The sequence below is a fragment of the Poecilia formosa genome, unplaced genomic scaffold, assembly GCF_000485575.1.
Source record: "Poecilia formosa unplaced genomic scaffold, Poecilia_formosa-5.1.2 Scaffold112, whole genome shotgun sequence".
Taxonomy (NCBI): Eukaryota; Metazoa; Chordata; class Actinopteri; order Cyprinodontiformes; family Poeciliidae; genus Poecilia; species Poecilia formosa.
The window spans coordinates 1931443-1947597 of record NW_006800051.1 but is presented as its reverse complement, the minus strand read 5'-3'; the positions used below and the strand labels follow the sequence as shown (position 1 = coordinate 1947597).

Below are 16155 nucleotides of genomic sequence, written 5' to 3'. Positions count from 1 at the left end.
ACTCCAGGTTGAGAGCGGTGACAAACCTGAACAGTGCCTAACAGTCCTTCAACTTTAGAACAAACTCACTTACATTAATGGTCCTTCGAGCCGGAGTCACTGCCTTACCCTAGTAAAGATGGATGAAAATCAGGACTTCAGAAGTGGTGCACGTCCTAAACGCCAGATTCGTCTCCCACAACGTTATGAAGATTACGAGCTTGATTTCAATGGTCTCAACTCTTACCAACACAGAGTGGAGAGAGGAAGGATGGCTACACAGGAGGGACTGGCCGAGAAGACCCCCCTCACCTCGCCATATGCTTCCCCAACAGCTGCTGAGGCATCGGTTCTCAGCGAACCTATAACACATTATGCAGTAGGGAGTCTGCTACGGTTCAAAGAGGAGCAATTAGCCCAATCGCTAGTCCCTGATGAAAGGCCAGCAAGGATATGGAGACATTCTACCCCCCCCAGTTCTTTACCTCCCACCTCGAATGAAGCTATGGCTCTAAGATCAGAGTTAGAAGAGCTCCAGCATGAAAGGTTCCTCCTTCAGCAGTCACAGCAGCGCATTTCAGCAGACCTGGCACATTTAAGAGCTATACAGACTGACATGTTACAAATAATGAATGTTGCCCATGAAGCTCAGCAGGAACAGCTTAAAGGAGCAGTATGCTTCCAGCCTTCTGACCCACCTGTTAATAATGAGGATGAGGAGTGGCCACCGCCACCACCACCAGCTTGGATGACTGAGGATGAGGAGGAAACACCAGTCCTGGAGCGCCTGGACAAAATGATGAGTGAGCTTCAGATTTTGAAAGGTGAGGCTTTGCTAACCAAACGCAATCAGTCATCAGCTCAACCAGCAACACAAATGGCCTCAGGTTATCAACAGACAAGGAACAACTATCAAACCAGCAGTCAGGTTCCTCTAGTAAACCCACTGCAGTATGGATCAACACATCCTTCAGCTACCACTCCAAGATTTAGCTCCACAACCAATTACAGGCCCATGAGCATTCAGGCTGCTCCCCCTCAGCAACCAATTCAGCAAGCACCTCTTCCGCAGACTCCTCGTGCCCCCCAAACAACCTCTCCAAATCCTGGGCCACCCTATCAAAGTTTCAGCTCAGATACAGCCTATCATGGTCCTCGTCCAACCATCCCTAACCTATTTCACAGAGACCCTGGTGAGTTTGCCCACCTGAAGATGGCTCTGGAGAACTTACTACCACCTGACAGTCCAGAGCTCTTCAAATATCAAGTTTTAGTGGACCATCTAAAGTTGGAGGATGCCAGATTGGTAGCGGAAGCCTACCTTCACTCTCCAACCCCATTTACAGATACCATGATGGCCTTAAATGAGAAGTTTGGACAGCCTCACCAACTGGCCCTGAGGAGGATTGCCGCTGTGATGGACTCACCTGACATCCGGCGTGGTGATGTTGTCGCCTTTGAGAAATTTTCTCTCCAGATTCAGTCACTGGTTGGCATGCTGAAGACGCTCGGTCCTGAGGGAGAGGTGGAGCTATACTGTGGCTCACATGTTGCTCGCCTGCTTAGTAAGCTACCCCCTGAGCAGCGAGCGGAATTCCGCAGATGCATGTTTAAGCAGTCTGGACGTAACCACACCCTTATTGATTTGTCGGACTGGTTAAAATATGAGTCTTGGTGTCAAGATTATGATGGCCAACTACCTGCCAGAGGACTAAGAGAGAAACCAAGCAGCCTGAAAGGAGAAGGAAGATTTGGGAAACGGTCAGTTGCTGTGCTCCATGGTGCGGACAGCTTATCTCAAAGCATTAAACCACCAAGTAATTCACTGAATAAAGCCAAGCCACCCCCTTATTGTGCCTTTTGTGACGTTAAAGAGCACCATTTGAGTCAATGTGCAGCCATAAGTCAACTGACAAAGGAACAGCTGGCAAATTGGATAAGGACCAACAAAAGATGTTGGCGCTGTGCACGTGCACATCATGCTGCACAGTGTAACCTGAAGAAGTCTTGTAACCTGTGCCGGGGCCGACACTTACAAGTTCTTCATGATGTCAACACAGGGCCATCAAAGGGGCCATTACCAGCATCACCCAGCCAAGAGAGAAGTGAGAATCCAACAGGGGTGTTGTATCTCGATCGACCAACAGAGGGCAGCCGAGTTCTGTTGAAAGTAGTTCCTGTTCTCCTTCGTCATGGTGTCAGAACTCTGGAAACCTATGCAGTCTTGGATGATGGGTCAGAAAGAAGTATGCTCCTGCCTTCAGCAGCTCAGAAACTGGGACTTCAGGGCACACCAGAGTCTTTGCCTCTACGTACCATCAGGCAGGATGTTCAGACACTTAATGGATCCTGTGTTTCCTTCACTGTATCCCCCAGAAACAGGCAGAGGACTCAATACCGCATCCATAATGCTTTCACCACTGAACGTATTGACTTAGCAGATCACACTTACCCTGTTGACTTACTCAGGAAGAAATACAAGCACTTGACTGGCTTGCCAATCCAGCCCTTTAAGAAGATAAAGCCTTTGCTCCTGATAGGTAGCGACCACCCACATCTCATTACTCCTACAGAACCTGTGCGACTTGGTCCACCAGGAGGTCCAGCTGCTGTCCGCACTAGGTTAGGTTGGACACTACAAGGTCCTTCCAGCGTCCTACACCAATTTGAAAGATCACAGCAGTGTTTAGTCACCTCTATTCCCCCTCAAGTGAGTGAGTTAATGAGACATGTGGAGAAGCTCTGGAGAGCAGATATCATCCCTCTTAGGAGTGATAAAATGGTGACACGCTCCAAGCAAGATAATCAAGCTCTGGGCCTCCTAGAGGCTAAAACAGCCCGAGTGGAAGTCGATGGCATTTTACGCTATGCCACCCCACTGCTGCGATGCAAAGACATGCCTCTCTTGCAGGCCACACCTGAGGCTGTCATGCCGAGCCTGAGAGGAGTGGAGAAAAGGCTTCACAAAGACCCAGAGAAAGCGGAGATTTACAAGGCAGAGATAAACAAACTGATAAAGGCTGGATATGTGCTGAGAGTGGAACCTAAAGAGCTGGAGAAAGGAGATGAAGTGTGGTATATTCCTCACCACCTCGTCAGCCACAATGGAAAGCATAGACTAGTATTCAACTGTTCCTACCAGCACCGAGGTCAAACCCTGAATAATTATCTCCTTCCTGGCCCCACCCTCGGTTCCTCTCTGCTCGGGGTCCTTTTAAGGTTCCGTGAGCATGCCGTGGCGGTAAGTGGTGATATAAAGGCTATGTTCCACCAGGTCCGCTTACTACCTGAAGATCGCCCTCTTCTGCGCTTCCTGTGGCGTAACCTACAACATGAGGAACCACCTGCAGTGTACGAGTGGCAGGTATTACCCTTCGGCACCACCTGCAGCCCATGTTGTGCCACATTTGCTCTGCAACGCCATGCCAAAGACCACAGTCGGCCAGGAGAAGAGGTGAGGACTTCCATAGAGAGATGTTTTTATGTGGATAACTGTCTCCACAGTGTCCCAACAGCTGCCGAGGCCAGAGAACTAGTGGAGCAACTAAGAGCTCTACTGTCATCGGCTGGATTTCTCCTTAGGCAATGGGCCAGCAACGAGTCATGTGCCATCAGTCACCTACCAGAAGAAGATCGATCAGACAGTGCTGAGCTCTGGCTAGCAGAGAGTAAGACGGAGAGCCCAGAATCAACCCTGGGCCTTAGCTGGCACTTCGCTTCAGACATTCTTGGCTATAAGCACCGTCCAGTCCAGTATGAGGCTCCTACCATGCGCATCATCTACAGAGTACTGGCCAGTCAGTACGATCCACTGGGGTTCATACTACCATACACCACCAGAGCTAAGATGTTAGTCAGACGTCTGTGGGATAAGGATCGGGGCTGGGACGACCCCCAGCTGCCACCTGACCTTCTTCAACAGTGGGATATCTGGGAACGGGAGCTGCAGTTCCTTCCTGAAATCCGTTTTCCCAGACCATACCTACCCACTGACGTAGCCTGGGAGGTCAAAGGAAGAGAGCTGCATGTGTTCTGTGATGCGTCAGAGCAGGCTTATGGTGCTGTGGCGTATCTTAGAATGATGGGAGAGAATGATCAAGCACATGTATCCTTTGTTATGGCTCGCTCCAGAGTAGCTCCCAAACGTTTGCACTCCATTCCAAGGCTGGAGCTATGTGCAGCGCTTGTGGGAGCTCAGCTTTCTAAGCTTATTGAGGGTGAGCTCTCTCTGCATATTGAGAAAACAGTGATGTGGACAGACTCTACCACGGTGCTCACCTGGCTGCGATCTGAATCCTGCCGCTTCAAAGTCTTTGTGGGCACACGCATTGCTGAAATCCAGGAGTTGACTCATCTGCAGAGTTGGCGCTATGTGGAATCTGCCCAAAATCCTGCTGATGACATAACACGTGGCAAAACACTGCAGGAGTTAGCAAGACCAAACCGATGGAGTCACGGTCCTCCCATCCTACATCTACCGAGAGATCAGTGGCCGAAAGACCCCACTGATACCCTTCAAGTCTCCCCAGATGCATCTGAGCTTCGCAGATCAACCTTCTGTGCCATGACATCTGCCTCCCCAGCCTACATGAGTCAGTATGATACCTGGCAGGAGCTGCTGGATGCAACAGTACAGGAGCTTCATGGGGCGGCAAAGGACATTTGTCCCACTGCTGAGGACTACCGTCAAGCAGAGAGGCTTCTCATTAAGAGGGCTCAACAAGAGAGTTTCCCGGATGAATTTCACCTTCTGACAGCAGGGAAACCAGTTCAAAGAAGTAGTCGTCTTTTAACACTGTCTCCAGAGCTGGATGAAAGTGGAGAACTGATAAGAGTGGGTGGCCGTCTACGTCGTGCCGAGGACCTAACCTTCTGCAACCTTCACCCGCTGGTTCTAGATCCCTCTCATCCAGTGACCAAGCTGCTCATTCAGGACTGTGACCGTCGTCTACGGCATCCCGGACCAGAACGAGTTCTTGCACAACTGCGGCGCCATTATTGGATCCTAAAAGGCAGAGAAGCAATTCGGCGCTTCCAGAGGACCTGCGCAGATTGCCAAAGATGGAGGGCGAGACCTACTGTCCCTAAAATGGCTGACCTGCCTGTAGCTCGACTCCGCCTCTTCAAGCCAGCCTTCTTTTCCACTGGAACTGACTGCTTCGGTCCCTTTGAAGTTAAAGTAGGCCGCCGTTTGGAAAAGAGATGGGGGATAATATTTAAATGTATGACTGTCAGAGCCGTGCATCTGGATGTACTGACCTCCATCGACACAGACTCCTTTTTGATGGCTCTGCGTCGGTTTATTTCGCGAAGAGGGACACCAGCTGAGCTTTATTCAGACCAGGGCACAAATTTTAGAGGAGGTGATACTGAGCTGAGGGAAGCGTTTTCAGCCATGACATTGGAACTTCAGCAACTACTAGCTCCACACAAGATCCAGTTCCACTTCAATCCTCCTGCAGCTCCGCACTTTGGAGGCGTGTGGGAGCGAGAAATCCGCTCTGTGAAGACAGCACTATATGCTACAGTCGGAGCTCAGCCCGTCACAGAAGAGGTCCTCCGTACAGTACTTGTGGAAGTAGAGGGGATCCTCAACTCAAAGCCGCTGGGCTATGTCTCATCCGATGTAAGAGATCCGGATCCTGTGACACCAAACTGCCTGCTTATGGGGCGGCGGGATGGTTCACTGCCACAGGTGGTTTACTCCAAAGATGAACTTCTGAGCCGTCGGCGGTGGAGGCATGCCCAAGTGCTCACTGACCATTTTTGGGCACGGTTTATTCGTCTATATCTACCTGGACTTCAGACCCGCCAGAAATGGCAAACCTCTACAGATGACATCAGAGAAGGGACGGTTGTCATGATTGTGGATCCTCATCTGCCCAGGGCTCTCTGGCCCGTGGGTCACATCGTCAAGGTTCACCCCAGTCCTGATGGACACATCAGGTCAGCAGATGTGAAGATTAAGGACAGAACTTACACTCGACCTGTGGCTCGGCTGGTGATCCTCCCTGCCATACCTGATGAGGACAGTGACCCCCAGGCGCAAGGTCGCCCTATCTAGAGTCTTTTGTTTGAGCAAATGTATTGTACACATTTGGGGGCGGCTGTTCAAAAGACCCTTATATATAGTTTAAGTTTGGTGTTGAGTATTACTCTTTGTATTATGTGTTTTCTGTTCAGCGTTACTTTTGTCCCTTAAGGGATACCGTAGTTAGGGCAGTGATGACGTCAACACCTTGCTGTAGCCAACGTTGCTGGTATCTGGTGGAGAAGTTTGGGTAACCGAACCGCTGTGCTAACACGTGGGAAAGACCACAAGATATGTGTTCTCCTTAAGAGTGTGCGTCATTGATGAGAAACCACACACACACCTTCATGTAGACACATTTATGCCCATCCGTGTTCAGTGGATTATCTGTGATACAGTTTGGAATACAGAACAGTTAAAGGATCCTGCCTCGTGTCTTCATTAAACTCCTGGTGCACCTCATCCAAACATCTGGTCCTGAGCTGAATCCTGGCCTGAGTGGTGTTCTGGCCGACACTCCAGGTTGAGAGCGGTGACAAACCTGAACAGCGCCTAACAGTCCTTCAACTTTAGAACAAACTCACTTACAACCAAACTAAAAATGTAGCTGGCTCAGAAATAACTAGCCAGCTAAATATATAGTTAGCAGGTAAATGTAGCTTGCCGATAACCGGAAGTGGACTACCAAAATAAAAGCTGGGTCTTTGAACCTCTTTATAAACTCTTGGTTTCTTATTATGTCACCGCTTTATGAGCGTCTCTGTTCCTTTTGTCTTGAACAACTCAGCTTAAAACAAAAAAGGTCGCATTAAAGGCAATACAGACGTTTATCAACGGATCTGAGATGACTGACCCAGCTTTTACTTTGAAAGTCCACTTCCACCTATCGGCAGTACTAGCTAAATATTTAGCTCAGAGATGCTAAATATCTAGCTAGCTCAGAGATAAATAAAATATTTAGTATGAAGCTAAATATTAATTAGCTTGCTAGCTTAATATTTAGGTTGGAGCTGAACATTAAAACAGATCTTATACAGAGCTGATTGATCTGGTTTTTCAATCAGAACCGATCTGCTCATATCTGGAACATTTAGATGTTGAACCCATTTTGTGCTGGTTGGTCCAGAACCGTAGTGGGTTCTGCTGTTAGGGCTGGCTGATCTGGAAAAGTCTGTCAGTGGTCATAATGTTCTGACTAATCTGAACTTGTCATGTTTTGCTCATTCGTGATGTTTAGTGGCAGATCATAATCAGAGCATCTCAGGACAGATCATGTTTCATTTGTTAAATCTGCATTTTCTCTTTCTGAGTCAGAATATTAATATTAAAGTTGTGTGAAAATTTCTCTCCTATCATCATATGAACTGTTGGGAAAGAATCTAATTAGAGTTGGAAGAAAAATCTGTAATTAATCTGTTATTGGCCCTGAAGCAGTTTGTTGTTCTCATAAAGTTTCTCCTCCTAAAAGGAATAAAAAACCTTCATCATGTTGGCTCAGAAATGCAGATTCAAAACGAATAAAGACTCAAATCTCATCCGCAGTTGGTTCTGCTCTCCTGCTGTTGATGTCTCCAAACAAATGAGCTCAAATTTATCAGCTGCAGCTAGCTCAGGTAGCATTAGCAGTTAGCACAAAGATAAACTGATGTGTGATGAAGGTCAACTCTGATGTTTCTTCTTCTTTTGTTATATTTGAAAACAAACAGACAAGATGGCAGCGTTACCATGGAAACTGATGTATTGTTGGCAGCTGGTCATCGGACTAAAGTGGTCCAATCAGGAACGTTGGGGCCAGCTCCAGTGCAGACAGGACAGAGACAGGTGCATTATGGGAAGATGTAACGGTCAGGAAGACGAGAATGCAGAACAGAGGAACCGGCAGCGACAACCAAAACAACGAAACCACACAGGAAGCAGAACGAGAAAATAAGAGAAACATCTGATTACTGCAGCTTGAAGGTCTAGAAACCTCCAGCTGCCAAACGAAATGTCACAAAGCAGAGCGAGATTTCGTCAGATGTTGATGCTGCGCATGGCTGTAATAAACAGGAAGTAGAGGAAGCGAACTGAACCAGAGACTTCCTCCCTCCGCGCTGGAGGTTCGGTGCCTCTGGTACGGCACTGACCCAGCAGTGGATGGGACGGTTTGCTACGTCAGGACTTATTCAGGAAATGTGTTTCCATCGACTCTTTTTCAGAAACGCCAGAAACCATCTAAAGGATAGAAACGTTTTTGCGAACTTGGGAAAATTATTTTGAATTTTTCCGTTTCCATCAACCTTTTCTAATGTGCACGGCTACTGAGCGGGAATGAAGTCCTTCACAAAGTAAAGCAACAGAAAACCTGTGCTGCTGTTTACAGGCTAAGCCGCGATGCGTTCAATGGATGACCAAAAAACAGATTTTACAGCCATTTCCTCACTGCTACATTGCAGATAATGATGCTGAAAGGAAAGGCGGGAACTGAAACTGTTGCGTTCTCTTTCCCATCCTCCATGTTTCCCATCATCAGGACATTTTTCCTCAGGAAGTCTTCCTGCTCAGTGGGACGTTCTCATCTGTGGATTCCATAATCTGACCAAAACAACTGAATATTCTGCTGTTTGGTTCGCAGAAACCAGATTATCCTGCTGAAAACTGCGACGAAGATGAATTATAAAGTGAAGTTTTCTGAACATCGATGCAGGAAAATCTTTGTTCTCACTGCGGCTGTGACCGCTTGGTGAACTTGCAGCCTGGATGACGAGCTTCAGGAAAAATAAGATGATTTCACACCTTTTGAATTTGTTTCCCATCTTTGAAGCTTGAAAGGAAAAGCCGTCTCCCCTCCGAGGTGAGGGTCTCGGCTCTTTCTGTCCTCCTTTCCTCACTTATTACACCTCTTATCTGCTTTTCCTTTTCCGTATTCTCTGCCGTCTCATTTCCTCTCGCTTCTTCTCCTCGACGCTCGCTGAGGAGCAGATGATGTAAAAACTCTTCCAGCCTCTGCAACAGCAGCCTGAGCCCAGTTTAGTTTTATGTCTAGACGTCTATTACTCACAGATTAGTGAGGAGAAAAAAGCTGCAGCAGTTTGTTGATTGGAGGTTTGTCTGCAGGAGATTCACGTCTGGGAGGAAAAACCTGGAAAAACGAAAACATCTTTAAACTTCTGTGGGTCCAGCGAGCGTCAGGCTGCAGGGAGCCGCGCGTAAAGCTACACAGGAAAATATTACAGCAACATTTTGGTTTATTTAGCTGGAAACAATTGGAGGCTCATTTTTTCACTGGGGATTTAGACCACAGATTAAATATTTAAATCGCAACTAAATGTTTAAATCTTATAGTTTACAAACTAAATATTTAGTTCCAACTCAAAATAAATGAAATGTTCAGATATTTAGCTTGCTAGCTAAGTGCTTAGCTAGCAAGCTAAATATATCTAGTTAGAAATTAACTAAATATTTGGTAAGTAGATATTTAGTTAATATGCAAATTCATTAGGTGATATGCGGAAGTGGAATATCAAAATAAAAGCTGGTTTTATGAACCTCTACATGCTGCTGGCTGAATCAGCTTCACAGTGAATCGATGTGAACGACTGAAGACGTTCGGTTTCGCCAACAGCTGCAGATTATTTACACAGCTTTTATTTTGATAGTCCACTTCCTCTTTCAACCAGTGAATTTGCATATCAGCTAAGTATTTAGCTTATATACAATATATAGATGTATTTTATATTTAGCTTGCACCTGAATATTTAGTTGGCATCTAACTCTGGCTAACAAGCTAAATATTTAGTTAGCACACTAGCTACACTGTTAGCTAAATTGTTAGCTTGCTACATAAACACTTAGGTAGCAAGCTAAATATTCTGATTGGAAAATAAATATTAACTTCTTAACTGAATATTCTATTTTATATTTATTGTGCCAGCTAAGTATTTAGCTTGTGAATTAATTATTTAGTTGGAACTGATGTATATAAATGTATAAATAACATGTTGACCCATTTTTTCTCCGGCTGGCTAAATAAACCATGTCATTGGTGTGAATGTTTTCCGCTCCGATGAAAACAGGTTGCTGTCGGAGCAGAGGCCCAGACGGCTTCATGCTTTATTGTTCTCTGGGTGTAAAGCTCTCTTCTTCTTCTGTTGCTGCTGAGACGCTTTCTCTGAACTATTAGGAGTTTCTAAAGCCGGCTAAGCTCTTAAGCTGCTCTGATAGTTTTGTCACCTTGGTTTCCTCGCCGTTTCCTCCTCTAATTCCCTTTTCATCCTCCGGTGTCTGTGCTGCTCACTGAGACGCTGCTGCTGCTGGGAGTCGGGACAGAGCCGCTTCCTACACGCTGAACGCTACTTTATATCCTTCTACTGTTCAGAACAGGCTGACTGTGAGAAGGTGATTGTTTTGTTCTGACTCCCCCTCCAGTGTCTGCAGGGTCACAGCTCCCTGGCTGCACAGTAAGCTAACATTAAAGAGCTTTTTATGAAAACGTTTTATTTTAAAGCCAAACTGGGTCGTTTTTTCTTCTGCAGCTTCAGTCTCACCATTACTGAACTGCTTTACGCTGCGTTCCCACCAGCCCTGTTCGCTCCGCTTTAATCCAACCCCAGACTGCTTTGACCCGCTCTGTTTGCCTAGTCAAAGTCCGGTTCAGTTGGTGAGGTGTGAATGTTAATTGACCTCTGACCTCTGGTCCTCCAAGCCTCGGTCTGGGTTCGGTTCAGTTCACTCTGGTCTGATATGTAAACACCAAGCGGACCAGAAGCAGGAAGTGGACTACAGCGCAGGGCATTCTGGGTAAATACAACCAAAGCTAACGTGTTAGCCTAGCGCTAGCAGCAGAAATGGCTCCTGGTCTTTAGCCTAAAGAGAAATCCTCCAACACTAAAATCTGACGCCTCCATCTTGTTTCCATCTGGTGAGGAAGGAAGTTGCTCTCAGCGTCTTCAGAGGTTTTTGTGTCGTTTCCTTCAGTGGTTCTTGGTGCAGCGCCCCCACAGGCCAGGAGGGGAACAGGTTGGTTTGGCTCAGAGCCACAGCAGCTGGAGGTGGAGCAGGTGATGGAGTTCTGATCCAGACCATCAGGTGTGAAAACAGTTTCTCTGCCTGATGTTTTCTCTGAACTTTTTTCCTCAGCTTTTAAGCTAATCTGCAGTAAATCGTCTGCAGCTGCATTCACACAAATTCTCCACCATCTTTTCCTCGCTGCAGCAGGATTTACTGTCACAGGAAACAGGAAGTCAATATTTCTCAGTCTGAGTTCTTAAAAACCTCCTCCTGCTGCCAGCAGGACCTTAATGGCTTCAGTCAGCAGCTGTTTGGTTTCTGACGCAGCTAAACGAGGTCTGATCATCATCCTGCAGCCGCCGCGTTTACATCGGCCATAAAAACGTTCAGCTAATTGGATCATGGAAATAAATTGGAGGCTATTTAGAAAAACTCACATTTTTCTAGAATGTTTTTCTGCGATGAATTGGTTCTTTATGTATTTTACTAAACTTGGCCGCCTCTTTAGGAAACAAAACACAAAGGACTGAAGGATGCAGCGAGAATAAAACTGTTTAAGGTTAAAAGCAACAGTTTTACCGTTTCCAGTGATAAAACCTGATGTGAGTCTGAAGTTGTTAAAATGAACAGAATCAGTAAAATAATGTTTCACCTGGTAGAAAGAAGCAAACCAGGTGAAACTTTTTCATGTGTTTCATCTCCTTCCAGCAGCAGCAGAGCATCAGACACAGACCTGAATGGTGATGGAGGAGGAGGTGAAGATGAGGACGCCGTTTCATCTCAGCTTCTCCCACAGGTCCTTCCTCTTTTGTCCTTCCTCTCGGCGGAGCGCGGGAATTATACGCAGATCCCGAGGAAACGCTCTCCTCGCTCCCAAACAGGAAGGAGATAACATGCAGCACCTGGAGCGCCGCAGAGTCCCGTTCAAAGGCTGCGATGATTCTCCTTCACAGAGCGAGCCTCACAGCGCGGAGATGGAGGGATGAGAGGACGGAGAGCCAGATGAAAGAGGGAGCAGGATGACTGGAGGCTCCTGGTGGGAGAGGAAGAGCATTCAGGCACTAATGAAGGAGAGGTCAACACAAGGAAAGTTTGGTGGAAACATAACCAGCACAAACCAATCCTGGCTTTACAGCAGGACCAAGATTTTAACAGAAACCTCTCTAACGTAGGAATATTATTTAAACCTTCTTTTTCACATTTACTTACCTATTTAAAGTGGAACTGCAACGTTTCGGTTACTGAAGCTCTGATTTCACCTAATCTGAGGTCAACCTGAGAGCAGCTCGTTTTGGTAATGTCTCTTTAAATATAACTCCGCCCCGTTCGGCCATTTTTGTAGTTTGCTGGCAGAGATACGAATAGACATAAGACAAAAATAATATCAAACAGTTTAATAAAACGGTTCAAAACATGCAGTACAGTTCTGTCCTCAGGGAGCTAACAGCTAGCACACAGCGCTAACAGCTAGCACACAGCGTTAACAGCTAGCACACAACGCTAACAGCTAGCACACAGCGCTAACAGCTACCACACAGCGCTAACAGCTAGCATACAGCGCTAGCATTAGTAAAACAACGGCCATGACGTCACATCAACACAACAAACTCAGGTCTCAAGTAAAGGTTGTTGTCGTCGTTAGCAGCGTAGCGCTTTGCTGCGTCTGTCGTTTCCATGGAGACAGAAGGAGCTGAACCGTCAACCAGACAGTCTTTTTGTAGATCTTCTCTCTGGTGGAGGTTTCTAAAGATTTGTGAACAAAGACTTTCCCTGCTGATGGGGAACATTTAAAAGTAAAATAAAGTTTAACCAGAAACGTCAGAGGTTCTGGTGCTGGAGGACGGTTTAGTTCACAAACCCAACAACCAAACATTCTCACTCCTTGAACTTGGAAAACAAAATCCCAGTGAGAAAAAGAAGATGGATTCATGAAGCTGGTTAGCTGGAAGATCATGACCTCGTTTAGCAGTTCTGCAGCAAATACTGTGATGTAAAAGTTAAAAACCGTAAAAAGGATCAGAGAAAACTGAAAAAAGTGACTCAACAGAATCTATCAACGCAGCAGGAGAGACTGGATCGAACCTCTCTGCTCTCAGAGAGACTCCAACTACAACAAAAAGTCTTTCTGGGACAGAAAGGGGATAATAAAGACTGAAGACAGATTATTTAAAATCATCTTCACCGTGATGAAGAAACTGCAGCATTGCTTCACCTCTTCCTGACCCGACCCAGAACCGGCCCCAGAACCGGCGCTGGAACTTGACGGCCCAGCCTCTGAGTGAACCTGAACAGGAAGTCTGACACGATGAAGATCCTCCGTTCTCTGCCGCTTCGCACCGAACATCAGACGACTGGAAACCTGTCAGGAGTCAACTCTGAAACAATACGTGGGCTGAATACACACAGGTACACACACACAGGTACACACTCACAGGCACACACACACACACAGGTACACACTCACAGGCGCACACACCACACAGGTACACACTCACACGGTGAGCTTCGCCAACCTGGAGACAAACACATTTTCTCCACTCCAGTCAAAGCGCAGCAGCAGAAAGCTGTGACAGCCGGTGGATTATTATGGGATGTTTTATGGATTAAAGACTACAGCAGCTGACTGTCAGCGCTGTAAGGTGAACAGTTCATTAGAGACAGAACCACCGGAACCACCAGACGGTCCAGAAGCGAGACGCACTCCAGCTCCCAAACTGGGATTCATGGAGTTCTGGATCAGAAACACAAACTGTGTTTCTGCTACAAATGTATGGAAACGTTTTCTATGCTAATGTTAATTAAACTATTTTCAATATTAGTTGTTCTACTAAATCAGAAATGTGATTAAAATCACGTGAATAAGTTTGTTCACATCACTTATAAACATTCAGCTCCATCATCCTCCAACCACTTCCTGTCGTCTTCTTTGTGGTTTCCTCCAGTAGCAACAACCAGATGTTGATCACATGACTCGTATGACGAAAAACAGCGTTTGCACTGCAGCTTCATGAAAATCACTTAATCACCTCTTCTGAACCCAAAATTAGAATTAAGCAAATTTATTTCCAAAATGTCAAATTGTGCAACTAAAACTTGAATAGAAACGCAGCGACTGGAACCGTCAGACTTACTGGAGTTCTGCTGTTCTTCTAGTCAGACCAGCAGATTTCTTATCTGGATCAGGATCAGCGGTTTGGACCAGAACCGGAGCGGTGAACTGAATCGCTGAGGTTCTGACGATTCATCATCGTTACAATCGAGGCTCTGATCTCATTTGCATAATGAGCTGCAGCATTCTGCAGCATTTCTGCAGCAAAACGTCGGCGCTTCATCAGAGCAGGTCTCTGCAGCCTGCAGGGTTTTTCTGATTTAAGGGCCGTGAAGGAATCCGGTCAGTTTCAGCGACAAATGAAGGTAAAACCTCGTAACAAATCATCATGAGCCAAATTTTAGCTAATTAAACTGACAGGGAATCAAACGAAAACCATCTGGACCCGAATCCGGTTCTGTTCATTTTACCAGAATGGAACCAAAACCTGCAGCAAGAAAAACAACCTGGGAGGGAGGGGTTAAAGGTCATCGAAACGTCTGAAGTCATCATCCTCCAGAGAGGGAGTCTATTCCACACATACAGAAACGTGTACAATTTTAAAATAAGAAAATCAAAATTATCTTTTATTTTAAAAATTACATTGAAGTAAAATACATGTAAATAAAAGTGAAACAATAAAAATAAATAAAATATAACCTTAAAAATTAATGAAAAAAATATAAAATTTAAAAAAATAAAATAAAATGAGAATTGCAGAAGATAAAGTGACAATCTGAAATTTAAGTTAAAATAAAAGATAAATACTATTTTAAATTAAAAATGTAAACGAAAGAAAATAAAGAAAAAATTTAAAATAATAAATTAAAAAGTTAAAAATAGCAACAAAAAAAAAATGTTTTAAATAATACTGGAACAAACATTATTCCCAGGATGAGAAGCCAACCTTCCCAGAAGTGGATCCAGCCCAGCTGCACGGCAGCAATCAACATAAAGGATCAGATTATTGTACAAAGGAGGAAAAAACCGACCCGAGAAAACAAACAGGATCCGGATCAGAACCAACCGCGGTGAAGCATCTTCTAATGAACGGATCTTTGGGTTCCTAATTATCTCCTCTGTGTTAATAACAGAAACATTAAAGGATGTGAAGCAGAAAGTTTTATGATCATGGCTTAGCAGCAGGACGAATATCTGGAGCCCAGAGAAACATCAACCAGAAACGACCTGACGATCCGAGGAAACCAGGTGAATCTGGTGAATCAGGTGAATCTGGTGAACCAGGTGAACCCGGTGAACCAGGTGAATCTGGTGAATCAGGTGAATCAGGTGAACCAGGTGAATCTGGTGAACCAGGTGAATCAGGTGAACCAGGTGAATCTGGTGAATCTGGTGAATCAGGTGAATCAGGTGAACCAGGTGAATCAGGTGAACCAGGTGAATCTGGTGAATCAGGTGAACCAGGTGAATCTGGTGAACCAGGTGAATCTGGTGAATCTGGTGAACCAGGTGAATCTGGTGAATCTGGTGAACCAGGTGAATCTGGTGAATCAGGTGAACCAGGTGAATCAGGTGAACCAGGTGAATCTGGTGAACCAGGTGAACCAGGTGAATCTGTCGTCATCGCTGTTTCTCCTGATCTGTTTAAACGTCAAAAGGAAAAAGGAGGAGTTTCTTTTTCCATTTTAAATTAAACATTTTTTTCATTTCTGGGCTTGAATCTCAAATTAAAATGAAACAGATCAATTTTAAGCAGGAGTGAAATTTTATTAATGAACCAGCTGTTCAAATATTAAATTACAGAATGTTTTATTATAAACCCATGAAATGCAGAGCGGTGATTCATCATCAGCAGATCTACGGGGCTAACCAGAGGTTTTCCTCGACTGAACGTTTCCCGTCCGGTTTTCCAGAGAGCAGCTTAGTTCCCGCTAACGGAGCGAGTCGCAGCGGGACAGATTTAATCTGGAATCTGATCTGATCCCAGATGGATCTGCAGATTACCAACCAATTGCCACTCCTTCCAACAGCAGAAGCACATTAAAAGGGACATTTACATCTCGTTTCTGCTGTTCCTCACCAATCTATGGAAGCCCTGAAAGGACAA

At 45.5% G+C, this 16155-nt stretch overlaps 2 long non-coding RNA genes across 2 annotated transcripts in view; both read right to left on the bottom strand.

Moving 5' to 3' along the window:
• LOC107837083 (uncharacterized) overlaps nt 1-6600 on the bottom strand; it is a 7330-nt gene extending 730 nt beyond the window's left edge. The window contains exon 1 of the long non-coding RNA XR_001663062.1: nt 6352-6600. This is a non-coding gene — a long non-coding RNA (uncharacterized LOC107837083). The remainder of the gene's footprint in view (nt 1-6351) is intronic.
• Nucleotides 6601-7733: 1133 nt separating this feature from the next.
• Nucleotides 7734-12298, bottom strand: LOC107837082 (uncharacterized). The gene is made up of 3 exons (XR_001663061.1): nt 12209-12298; nt 11733-12032; nt 7734-9131 (listed from the first exon to the last, which is right to left on the bottom strand). It is a non-coding gene; the product is annotated as an uncharacterized LOC107837082 (long non-coding RNA).
• Between the last annotated feature and the right edge of the window lie 3857 nt (nt 12299-16155).